This window comes from Lissotriton vulgaris, unplaced genomic scaffold (genome assembly GCF_964263255.1).
Source record: "Lissotriton vulgaris unplaced genomic scaffold, aLisVul1.2 SCAFFOLD_756, whole genome shotgun sequence".
Taxonomy (NCBI): domain Eukaryota; kingdom Metazoa; phylum Chordata; class Amphibia; order Caudata; family Salamandridae; genus Lissotriton; species Lissotriton vulgaris.
In genome coordinates, this window is record NW_028251774.1 from 143,543 (window position 1) to 155,722 (window position 12,180).

Below are 12,180 nucleotides of genomic sequence, written 5' to 3' on the forward strand. Positions count from 1 at the left end.
TTCAACAATACACAGTTCTTCAAAGAGTATACATATTCTATCCCCCGGATTGCCCACCATTACCTCCCTGATTAGTCCCTCAACCCCCCTCCCTTCATTCCTCATCCCCTTCTTAGCTATCACTGTCATTCTCCGCTGGTGGATCACAAATACTCCCCCTATAATCATTCCAAGCCCCCCAAATTTTAGACCACTTTCTGGGGCATCCTCTATTACTAAACACCGTCCGTTCAGTTATCATAGCCTCATCCATGTTTGTGCTCCAGGCTGAGAGAGAAGTCACCTCCGCCCGCCCCATCTCTGTGCTATATTCCTCTTAGCTATCATTATTCCGAACGTGACCCAAGTTTGCCCATGTCGTGTAAGATCATTGGGTTCCCACACATTTAATAAACATCTGCGTGGGTCAGGTACAAGTGACACCCCCTGCACGTGCGACACAGTACGCATTACCCGGGTCCAGTATGTTGCTATTCTGGGACATTCCCATATCGTATGGCAGAATGTTCCTTCATCTCCACACCCTCTGAGACAAAAGGGGTGATCTATTCGTTTCATCTTGTGTAAAACTAGTCTGGTGTAATATGAACGGTGCAGAATTTGTAGTTGTACTAGTCTAAGGCGTGAGGGTATTCCCACCTCCTTTGGGGATGCCAACGCTTCCTGCCACTCAGACTCATCCATCTCGCCTACGTCCTGTACCCACTTAACTTTGAGTGGGCCTGTGGGATCAGGTAAGTTGTTTATCAATTTACGGTATGTGAATGATGTAGCCTTCTTATGGATGAAATCTGTCAACAGTCTATCCTCCATAGGTGACGCCTCAGGGATATCCGAGCCGGAATGTATCACCTACATCAGGGCATGTCTAATTTGTATGTATCTATACCGTACAGAGGGCACCATATCGTATAATTGTTGGAGACGTTCGAACAACACCATTTCCCCACCCTGCCACAGGTCTCCCACTGTTGATATTCCTATGTCATCCCAGTGGGCGAAGCCCCTACTGTTTCGAAACTTTCCCAGTTTTTTGTTGTCCCATAATGGAGTAAGTTGCGTCAGTATCCCCCGCCACCCCAGTTTTGTCTGTGCAGCATGCCACAATAGCAGCGTATGCCGTAGTGGGCCGAACATTGTCAGCGCTCATTTTTTATCATAGAGGGGAGAGAGTATAGTGCTTGTGCCGAGCTGCGCTCTGTCTGCCTTATACGCTGGGTCCGAGTGTGGGACATGTAGCCAGTGATTAATCACCTTAAGCTGTGTTGCCCAGTAATAGAGCTGTACATCAGGGAGTGCTATTCCACCATCATACCATCCCTTCACCAGTTTGACCTGAGCTATGCACGGAGGTTTATTACCCCATATTAGGCTAGAGACCTGTGCTTTGATAGCTTTGAAGTATGTAGGTTGTATCTGATAGGGTGTGTTTTCCAGAACATAGAGGAAGCGAGGCAAAGCCATCATCTTGAAAAGCGCCGCCTTTCCCAGCAAAGTGAGTGGCAGTGTCTCCCAGTGGCGCACATCTCTCCTAAGACGCTCCAGTAGGGGCTGTAGGTTTTTAGTGAAAAATTCCCTGTAATCAGCAGTGACATGAATCCGTAAGTATTTAAACAAGCTTCCTGCTATCGTAAGCGGACAATCGTGGCGGAGGGCCATGAAGCAAGTAGAGTATGGATTTTGACCAGTTAATGGTATATCCAGAAGCTACACCATAGGTCGCACACACATCCAGTAGGGTCATTATAGAGCGTCTCGGATTGATCAAGTAGAGCAACAGGTCATCGGCATAGAGGGAGACTCGGTCCTCCCAGTCGTCCGTCCATTTAAGGCCCTTGATTGTTGGTTCCCACCATAGCCACGCCGCCAGAGGCTCCAGGACTAATGCAAAAACAATGGCAATAGCGGACAGCCCTGGTGTGTGCCCTGTGCCAGGGGAAAGTCATTTGATATGTGACCATTAGCAATCACATGTGTCAGTGGTTTGGTATAGAGGAGTCGTACCCAGGAGACAAATTTAGGACCAAATCCCAAGTGCTTTAACACCGCGAATAAGAATTGCCACTTAACCATATCAAAAGCCATATGGGCATTTAAGGAAAGTACCACCGCCGGTTCCTCCACATACTCCGCTCGGGCTAATACCCCATGCAGTCTCCGTAAATTCAAGGCTGTGTTCCTTCCTGGCATAAAGACAGACTGGTCTGGATGTATGAGCGTTGTGAGGTGTGTCATGAGTCGCCTTGCCAACAATTTCGTGAGGATTTTAGCTTCTACATTCATAAGGGAGATGGGTCAGTACGAGGCACACCTCTCCGCCGGCTTACCAGGTTTTAAAATTGCTACGATTGTGGCCGTACGCTGGTCTGGGGGTGGTTCACCTCTTTCCAGACTGTCAAGGAACATATTCAGCATGTGAGGCGCAAGTTGAGCCGCTGCACTTTTATAGAATTCAACTGGGATCCCGTTCGATCCCACAGCCTTGCCTGACTGCAGTGCCCCTATGGCCCCCGTCAGCTCACTTAACGCCAGGTCGCTCTCTAATTTGTTTGCCGCTTCCGGCGTCAGTTTGGGCATACGGAGATCCTGGATGTACGTCAGTGCCTCTTCCTCAGTCATTGCTGAGTCGGAGGAGTAAATTGTGTGAAAGTGACGTGCCAGCATGTCCACTATCGTGTGTGGGTCAGTCGTGTTGTCTCCTTTGTCCGTACGGAGCTGCGTTATCCATCTGTCACTTTTTTCTCATCTGTCTAGCCGGGCTAGTAACTTCCCTGCTTTGTCCCCATCCTCATATATTTTGTGGAGCGTGGTCTGTATCTGTTGCTTAGTCAATGTGGTGAGATGTTCCTTATGTCTGAGCTGCCGGCGGCAGAGGTCAGCAGCCGTATCAGGGGTGGGACTTCTAGCATGGGATGTCTCTGCTGCATATAGTTCGGATTCTAAGTTGTGTAATTCTGCCAGTCTCTCCTTTTTATGTGTTGCTATGGAAGAGATGGCCCAACCCCTGATCACCGTTTTAAAGGCCTCCCAAGGGGTGGTAGGGGAGGCCACTGAGCCCACGTTCTCGTTAAAGTAGTGTTCAATCCCTTTTTTAAGCTCCCTCCTGATTTGTGGTATATGCAAATATCCAGGGCAAATTGGATACACCCTACGTCGTGTCTGTTGGTGATATGTGTACTAAAGTAAAAGTGGAGAATGGTCGGAAATGCCCCGGGTCTGATAGTGTCAATAATTTGAAGACTACCCAATGAGCCTAGGAAGTAATCAATCCTGGTCAGGCTGTTATGTACCCCCGAATGATACGTAAATTGGCGTTGTGTAGGATGGTTTCGCCTCCAAAGATCTATAAGGCCCATAGCCTCCAGAAAACTCTGCAGGCGTGACCCTCTAGATGTACCCGCTCTCACCGGGAGTCTGTCCAGGGTGTCATGTAAAGTTGCATTAAAGTCCCCACCAATAACGAGTTCTCCCTCTGGTAGGTCAAGTAGGAATTCACGGAGGTCCGGCAAAGCCACAGTATGCAGTGCCGGGGGAATATAGACTGATACAATGTTAAGGGATCGTCCCTCCCACTGCGTACTGATAGCTGCAAATTTCCCATGTGTATCCATTTTAGTACTATGCACTGTCAGTGGGAACTGTTTCTTCATTAATATGCCTACTCCACGGGAGCCGGACGTAAATTCAGAGTGGACTACCATTTCGTATCCCCATCTATCCATCGCTTTACTGGCCCTACCTGTTAGGTGTGTTTCTTGCAGTAGTACCACCGCAAAACCCGTTCTCTTGATGCTCTGTAAAACTATTCCTCGCTTTATCTTGACCCCTATACCCTCACATTTCATGTTAGCAGTGAGAGAGTAGGCCGCATGGCAGCAGGGACCCCCAGGGGTTCAGTCCTCATCGTACCTACCGATGACATTCCCGCCATGCTCACCGTGACTAACGTTATCAGTTAGGATAAAGTGAGAGTCGCGCTCCATGTGTTGTGTTACTGCATTGCTGACCGTGTGCTGTTTCCTAAGAAAACTCGTTTTAGAACAAACATATAACAATCCCACCCTCCCCGAGCCCCTCCCTGCCTCCTTGCCTTGCGGACTCAAAACTGCCCGCCACCCCAACTGAGCAGAGTGCTTGATACCCAGCCCTGTAAACTGTACTTGCACATTTGGGGGCGGGAAGTCCAAGGAGGATAACAGCTCCTCACGCTCCAGAGTCTGCTTCAGCTATAGTTCCATTGCCGGTATAACGCCAAGAAGTGCCCGAGTCTTTTTCAGCCCACAGCCTCATCCAGCCTCTCCTGTGACTGGTTGTTGTCGTCTTGAGAGTGCTCATCCTTTTCCAGGTCTATATGTCTTTCACGAGGTCGTCTACCTTTTGGTGCTTTGCCTTCCTTTCCAGCCACTCTCCACCCCTCTAACCAGTCATGGGCCTCCTCCGGTGATTCGAAAAACCATGTCTTGCCGTTTGCTACAACACGCAATTTAGCCGGAAATAGCATCGAGTACAGCAGTTCACGGGCCCTCAGCGCCTTATTTACCTCCAAGAAGCTCCTGCGCCTTGCCGTATCCGCTGCAGTGTAGTCTGGAAAGAAGGAGATGACCGAATTCTGGACCCTAACCGGTGGTGCCACCGGGGCCGTCTGTAATATTGCATCTCTGTCCCAAAAATGTAAAATACGGGCCAGCACCGGTCGTGGAGGGGCTCCGGGTTTTGGACGTCCACCCAGCACCCTATATGCCCGTTCCACCGAGAAGATGGCTAAAAGACCTTTCGGTTGCAGGCGTGATTTGGTAAGTTCCTCGACATATAGGCCCATTGCAGGGCCCCCTTCTGTCTCCGGAAGCCCCGTAATCCAAACGTTGTTGCGGCGGGAGCTTCCTTCCTGGTCGTCAAGCTTCGCCGCCATTCTTCTATTTTCGTCCTCTAAGCGCGTAACTTTCTGAATCAGGAGTGCAGAGTCCTTTGAAAGGGATGTTGTCACTTGTTCAACGTCTGTTCCTCTGGCGGCCATTTTCTGGAAGTCGGCGTGCAGGAAAGTAATGTCTGACGTTATGGAGCCTACCGTCATCTGAACGCTGTTTAGGGCCGCCATAATGTCCTCCAGTGTAACCTTGGGACCCCCGACGCCACTGTGTCTTTCTTTGGTTGGTCCGCCTTGTCCGAGAGCGGGGGGGGAGGAAGTCTTTCGTGTACGCATATTGATCCAATTTGCCCTGTTGACTCGCACTGGATCCCCTACCGCTCATGATGCTGAGGGTGTGCAAATGTTAGGACCCGCAGGCGCAATTCACAACAGGTGGTGATTTGCAGGTTTGCCCCACAGTGATAGCGCTGCAGCGTTCCACCGGTATCTGCTGTACGTAATGGCCCCCTCACTGCTGGGGGGTGCGAGGGACCCCAGGATGGTCCAAGTCCAGCCCTTCTGTAACGGCAGATCGCGATTCCCAGGCAGTCTATCTGAGCGTCTGCGAAAATGGTTCTTGCCTTCCTCCAGACTCTAGGCCTGGTCGTCGCTGCTCTGCCAGGTATTATATGCACCTCCCCTCCACTAGGACTCTCCTTGGGTGCAATGCAGTGTACGCCGGGTGGGGCCCTTCTTCTCCTCCCTGTGCGTCCGTGAATTGCGATATCGGGGACCAGCTAAGTGTTCAGTTTTTCCCCAGGTGTTCCCATTGGCAGCGTTACCGGGCAGCGTTCTCCCTACCACCTCGCAGTGCCGCGGGAGTCCCAACCGCCCGCGACTCACAATGGCGGCAGCAGGCCAGATCGGCCGGTCGTTCCAATTTCCTCGTTGGAGGTGGCGCTGTCGGGCCCTCGCGAGGGCCTCCAACGGTCCTCAGTGCCCTCCTGTGGGTGGCGGCGAGCAGCTTGCACACTCAGTGCCTCCTCCGGCACACAGGATCAGCCGCTCCACTCTTCCCGCAGTCTCGCGGCTTGCCGGTCTCCCCGCAGATCCCGGGCGGCTCGTGGTTAATTGAGGCCCCGGCTGCAGTGATATGTGCAGGCCTCACTGATTGGAGATCGCCCTTCACATTTCTGCGCACTCCCCCGCTCCGGAATTAGATCGGTAGACGGCACTCCGTCTCCGGTCTGTGTGCCAGGACTCTGGGTGCAATTACGGCTGCGGATACGTTACTGGATTAATGGGGAAGCGATCCTGTCCCCGGAGCTCCTCTAGGCAGCGGCCATTTCTCTTGGCTGCTAGCCACGCCCCTCTTCATAAGTATGTTATTTTTAACTTCTACGCTTTCCAACGCTTTCCCTACTGTTGCACTCTCTGGAGTTGGAATAGTAATTTTTACCCCTAAGCTATCCAACACTTTCCCTACTGTTGAACTCAAAGGAGTGGGAATAGTAATTTTTACCCCTACGCTATCCAACACTTTCCCTACTGAGGCACTCACTGGAGTGGGAATAGTAATTTTTACCCCTACTCTATCCAACACTTCCCCTACTGTTCCATTCTCTGGAGTGGAAATAGTACTTTTTACCCCTACGCTATCCAACGCTTTCCCTACTGTTCTACTCTTTGGAGTTGGAATAGTAATTTATACCCCTACACTATCCAACGCTTTCCCTACTGTTGCACTCCCTGGAGTGGGAATAGTAATTTTTACCCTTACGCTATCCAACACTTTCTCTACTGTTGCACTCTCTGGAGTGGGAATAGAATTTTAAGCCCTACGCTATCCAACATTTTCCTTACTGTTGTTTTTTTTAGTTAAGATAGTAGTTTTCTTCCCTCCGCTATTTAATATTTTTTGTATTATTTTAGTTAATGTAGTATATAATTAATTTAAAAAATATTAAAAGTAAATTTAATTTTATTAATTTGTTATACATAATTATTTAATTTTTATGTATGTTATTGTTTTATATGTATAGATGTATTTGTAATTTATATTCCTCTCTATCTTGGACGTTGCTGCCACATTCTCCAGAGCGTTTCCTTTTATTTCAACTCAACCCACATCTTGCGGTACCCGCTCCGCGGGTCCCGCTGCAAAGAAGGCGGACTGAAAGCTCTAACGAGGGAAAGTGAGAGAAGCAGGGCTGCGAGCTGTTGCTGGCGCAGGACTACCTGTCCCAGGAGCGCCAGCAACCTCCCCAAATTGCAATCAGCTGGGGCGCTCTCCCTGCCGGCTCCTCCCTCGCTCCAGCAGTGCAGATAAGCCTCTTTCCTTCTGCTCACCAGTGGATTCCTCTCTATCTTGGACGTTGCTGCCACATTCTCCAGAGCGTTTCCTTTTATTTCAACTCAACCCACATCTTGCGGTACCCGCTCCGCGGGTCCCGCTGCGAGGAAGGCGGACTGAAAGCTCTAACGAGGGAAAGTGAGAGAAGCAGGGCTGCGAGCTGTTGCTGGCGCAGGACTACCTGTCCCAGGAGCGCCAGCAACCTCCCCAAATTGCAATCAGCTGGGGCGCTCTCCCTGCCGGCTACTCCCTCGCTCCAGCAGTGCAGACAAGCCTCTTTCCTTCTGCTCACCAGTGGATTCCTCTCTATCTTGGACGTTGCTGCCACATTCTCCAGAGCGTTTCCTTTTATTTCAACTCAACCCACATCTTGCGGTACCCGCTCCGCGGGTCCCGCTGCGAGGAAGGCGGACTGAAAGCTCTAACGAGGGAAAGTGAGAGAAGCAGGGCTGCGAGCTGTTGCTGGCGCAGGACTACCTGTCCCAGGAGCGCCAGCAACCTCCCCAAATTGCAATCAGCTGGGGCGCTCTCCCTGCCGGCTCCTCCCTCGCTCCAGCAGTGCAGATAAGCCTCTTTCCTTCTGCTCACCAGTGGATTCCTCTCTATCTTGGACGTTGCTGCCACATTCTCCAGAGCGTTTCCTTTTATTTCAACTCAACCCACATCTTGCGGTACCCGCTCCGCGGGTCCCGCTGCGAGGAAGGCGGACTGAAAGCTCTAACGAGGGAAAGTGAGAGAAGCAGGGCTGCGAGCTGTTGCTGGCGCAGGACTACCTGTCCCAGGAGCGCCAGCAACCTCCCCAAATTGCAATCAGCTGGGGCGCTCTCCCTGCCGGCTCCTCCCCCCATAGCTTTAATAGTTCATTAGCAGTCGAAGAGACCCGCTGCGCGGGAGGGCGCCGGGAGAAGCCCGGGACAAGGGCGGGACCGACTGTGACCGACAGAGACTGATAGAGGCTGGGCTGGGACACATCCCTTTTATCCTTCATTTAGGTTAAAACTGGTAACATTTTCAACCATTTTTTTTTTCCATCTTCACTGTTCAATTTTATATTATTGATATTTATAGGATTGTATTGTGTCCCACATTCGCCCTCGTCTTTTATATACAAGATGACTACCAAGAAACTAAGATCCGGGCGAGTGCTAGTTGGTAGAGCTTGTTCTAAAACCAAATCTAATCCTTTGCGAAATAGAAACGGACCAGCGGTACAAGTAAAAAGCACATGCCAGTTATATTCATTATGGGATAAGGGTAAAGACAAAGCGGATCGAGAAGAAGTCAACTCTGATAATATTATCATTAGTGCTAAAGATCAGGTACAAGACTTCTGCATGAATAAGATAGTTAGTAATTCGCCAGATATTACAGCCCCATCCCACACTGAAGTATTAACCTATAAGAATCAAGAACAAGATATAGTTCCCCCTCCAGAAACCCAAAACTTGGTAACTAAAGAGGTAAATCAAGGTTCCCCATTATTAATTATAGCTCATAATCCTTCTCCCTTTTTAAATAATGATCAAAATATATGCCCTGGTTCATCATCCCCGCTGCATATTCCTCCAGAGGACTACACCCTTCCTGATATTAATCTTGAGTCCCAGAAAGTTCTAATTCAGAATCTTACCCCAAGACAGGATATTATGGCTACTCCTATGTTGCATCTATACAGCAGCACACCCTCTCATAAATCAGATTTTTCTACCCCAGAAATGAATCTATTTGTTAGTCCCTCTCACGACCAAAATCAAGATAATGATCGGCATAATTCATATGTACGAGAAAATAATGTAATCTCCGATTCCTTATCTACTCTAGAGCGACTAATTTCTTCTATCTTAATACTCTTGGAAAAATTAGTAAATGGATCAGATAATGTCTTTGACACAGTAACTCTGATCCTAAAGGCACTATTGAGTAATCATACAGGACTGGAAGATATCATCTACCCAAAAATATCAAATTCCCCTCAAAATTTAGGTGAGGAACAACAATATGAAACAAAGGATAAAATAATAACTGACCTGCCTACTGCGTCTGATTTTCCGGGTAAGACTAATACAGATCTTATAGTTCCGATCCACTCTCCCATCCAAAGGAATGGGAATTTAATTAAAAATAATTGTGCCGCTCTTATTGGACAAGAGATTAAGACATCTCCGCTTTTGGAGAATAAAGAGAGTAATACCTTACCTCCTATCTTTCCTATTTTTGTCCCCCAAACAAATAAAGAAACCCTAAATTCATTGGCCATAGTGGATAAAGTGCCTCCCTCAGATGAGAATAAATTCGAAATAAAGGTATCTAAAAAACAAAAAGGGAAAAAAAGAAAACTAAATCGTAGATTCTATAAAAAGAGACAACGGAAAATTATTTTCGAAAATGTTAAAGATTCTCTAATAAACAACTCCAATCTGGTCGATTCGGATCCTAATTCATCAAATGAACTAGTGTCAAGTCCAAAGGTAACTCTTTCAGTAGTACAACAAGAACCAATAAGCCACACGAATCAGCAAAACGCTTATGTTCAACGTACTATTGTAAATGATTTAAATCTAACTCCTGCTTCTGATTCAGTTTCAAGAGCAATTCTAAATCCCTTGGCTATTCCTTTCTCACAAGTTGTTGTACCTGAAATTACATGTAAGACAGCCCCTAAGACTAGAGAATACGTAGATACTCTCTTTCTTGATTTTATCCCCATCTTTGATCCAGACCTGATTTTAAATAGATCTGTATTAGTTAATTGTTTTCAGGAAATAGAGAGCCTAAAATTAATCCACTCGGCAGATATAGATGTTGTAAATCTAATAACTTCGAATAATGGAAAGATAGCTCGTGTGAAATTTTACTCCAAACTGGTATTAAACCACATTCTCCAGTGGGCAGAAGAATTTCAAATAAGAGGAATTGATGTTGATACTCACATACCGGCCAAATTAGTCGGCCAAAACTGTAAAGGATTGTTAACCTATCAGGGGTTGAAAGCCTGTTCTTCGGATAATCTTCCTGTAAAGAATGAAGAGTTGAAAATACGGATACAAAAAAATAAGCGACAAGTGATAGTTAATAATCCACTCTCGTTAAAACAGACTAGGGTAAAAGATGCTGATTTTGAGTGGAGTTGGTTACCCTCTATCCTGTCGAATAAATCGGGTCCTTCATTCGGAGTCAATCCTAATCTTTAGCGATAACTCAAAAATAATTTCATGGAACGTTGCTGGTTTAACCCAGAGTTCCGATAAATTGTTATTTTTAAACTCTTTAGATGCAGATATAATCTGCTTGCAGGAAACCTGGCTAATAGGGCACTTTCCAGTCATGAAAGATTATTATGTGCTAGAGAGCAGCGCCACTCCCTCTATCAGAGGCCGAGCCAAAGGTGGGCTAGCTTGTTTGCTATCTAACAAAATAACATGGAATTATACCCACTTTGTAGATTCGAATAAATTATTCCAGGCGATCACATTAATAAATTTCCTGAATGATGGCTCGAACAAATCGGTCATAATAATAAATGCTTACTTACCTCCTGATTTAAAATATAACTGTGGTATTAAGACGATTTCCTCCTTCATCCTTAACCTACAGGAATCCTGTCCCCCTCCACACATTATACTGGTGGGTGATTTAAATGCAAAAATATCAAATGGAGCTTTAGGGTTATTTAGAAACAAAACAAAGGAGGAAATGTTCCAGATACCAAAAGCCATATTCCCAAAGAATATTAAAACAAATAAAAGAGGGAAATTAATCTTAGAGAGCTTAACCGAAGCAGACTGTATTATAGCCAATGGGAGGTTTCCCTCTGACAGTCCTGCTCATTTAACACATAAATCAGGAAATGGTGGTTCAATTTTGGATTATGTGATTGTCGATAGCACATTTTTTAATTTTTTGAAGGACCTGGTAGTGTTAGCCACCGATCTTAGTGATCATAATGTCTTGATGCTGAAGTTGAATGTATCATCTCCCAAAAATCATTGGAAAATCGGGGATGATTTATTGAACTTTAATACTAAAAGCAGGAAGTGCTATTGGAACCCCGGGACTATTAAAAATCTGTCCAACTTACTGGAATATACAGTAGATAATTTAGCTTTATGGGAAGGCAGAGAATTAGACTGCTTTACGTCATTTTTACAAATTTTAAAATTAAAAGCTCAAAAGCAACTAACAGCTAAGGTAATGCATAAAATTCCCTCTGATCTCCTTAATTTAAATAAGGAAATAAATAAGCTGGTAAGGGCCCAATACCTTTCTCCCTCTCCAGACCGTAGACAAAGAATTTCACTCTTGAAGAGGAGAAGAAACAGACTGAAGGTCAGATTAAAACGTCAGAAGGAAGACGCTCTTTGGTGTAAATTACGGGAAGCAGCCAAGAATGGTCGGACTAAGACCTTTTGGTCACTAATTGGGGAGGGTTGTGGGGTGAGAGCCAGACCCTCTCCGATATCAATAAATGAGCAGACTTGGGTAAATTTTGTTCAGGGTCTATATAGTAGTAATGGCGAGGAGTTTGATCGCAATAAATTGCAGGAAGATTTATGTCCTTATGATCCTCCTTCCGAATTAGAAATTGAAACTGCAATTAAAGCTCTCCGCTCGTCCGGTGCCCTCGGCCCAGATGAAATTCCAATTTCTGTATTGAAAACTCATAGTGCCTTATGGGGAAAAATTCTATACCCCGTCTTTAAAGCCTGTTATAATAATGGCATTGTTCCACATTCTTGGAAAGGGAGCTTGCTAATTCCTATCTACAAAAAGGGCGCCAGGGATTCTCCTGAAAATTATAGACAAATAGCTCTCCTAGACGCTATAGGCAAGGTTTTTACCAAGTGTCTATTGAATTCTATAAATGACTGGGTGACCATGTCTGCAATTCTTCCACTAGAGCAGACCGGATTTAGAAAACACCACGGTACCTTAGATAACTCTACTGCTCTTCAAATTTTAATTGAAAAATATGTCACAGTCC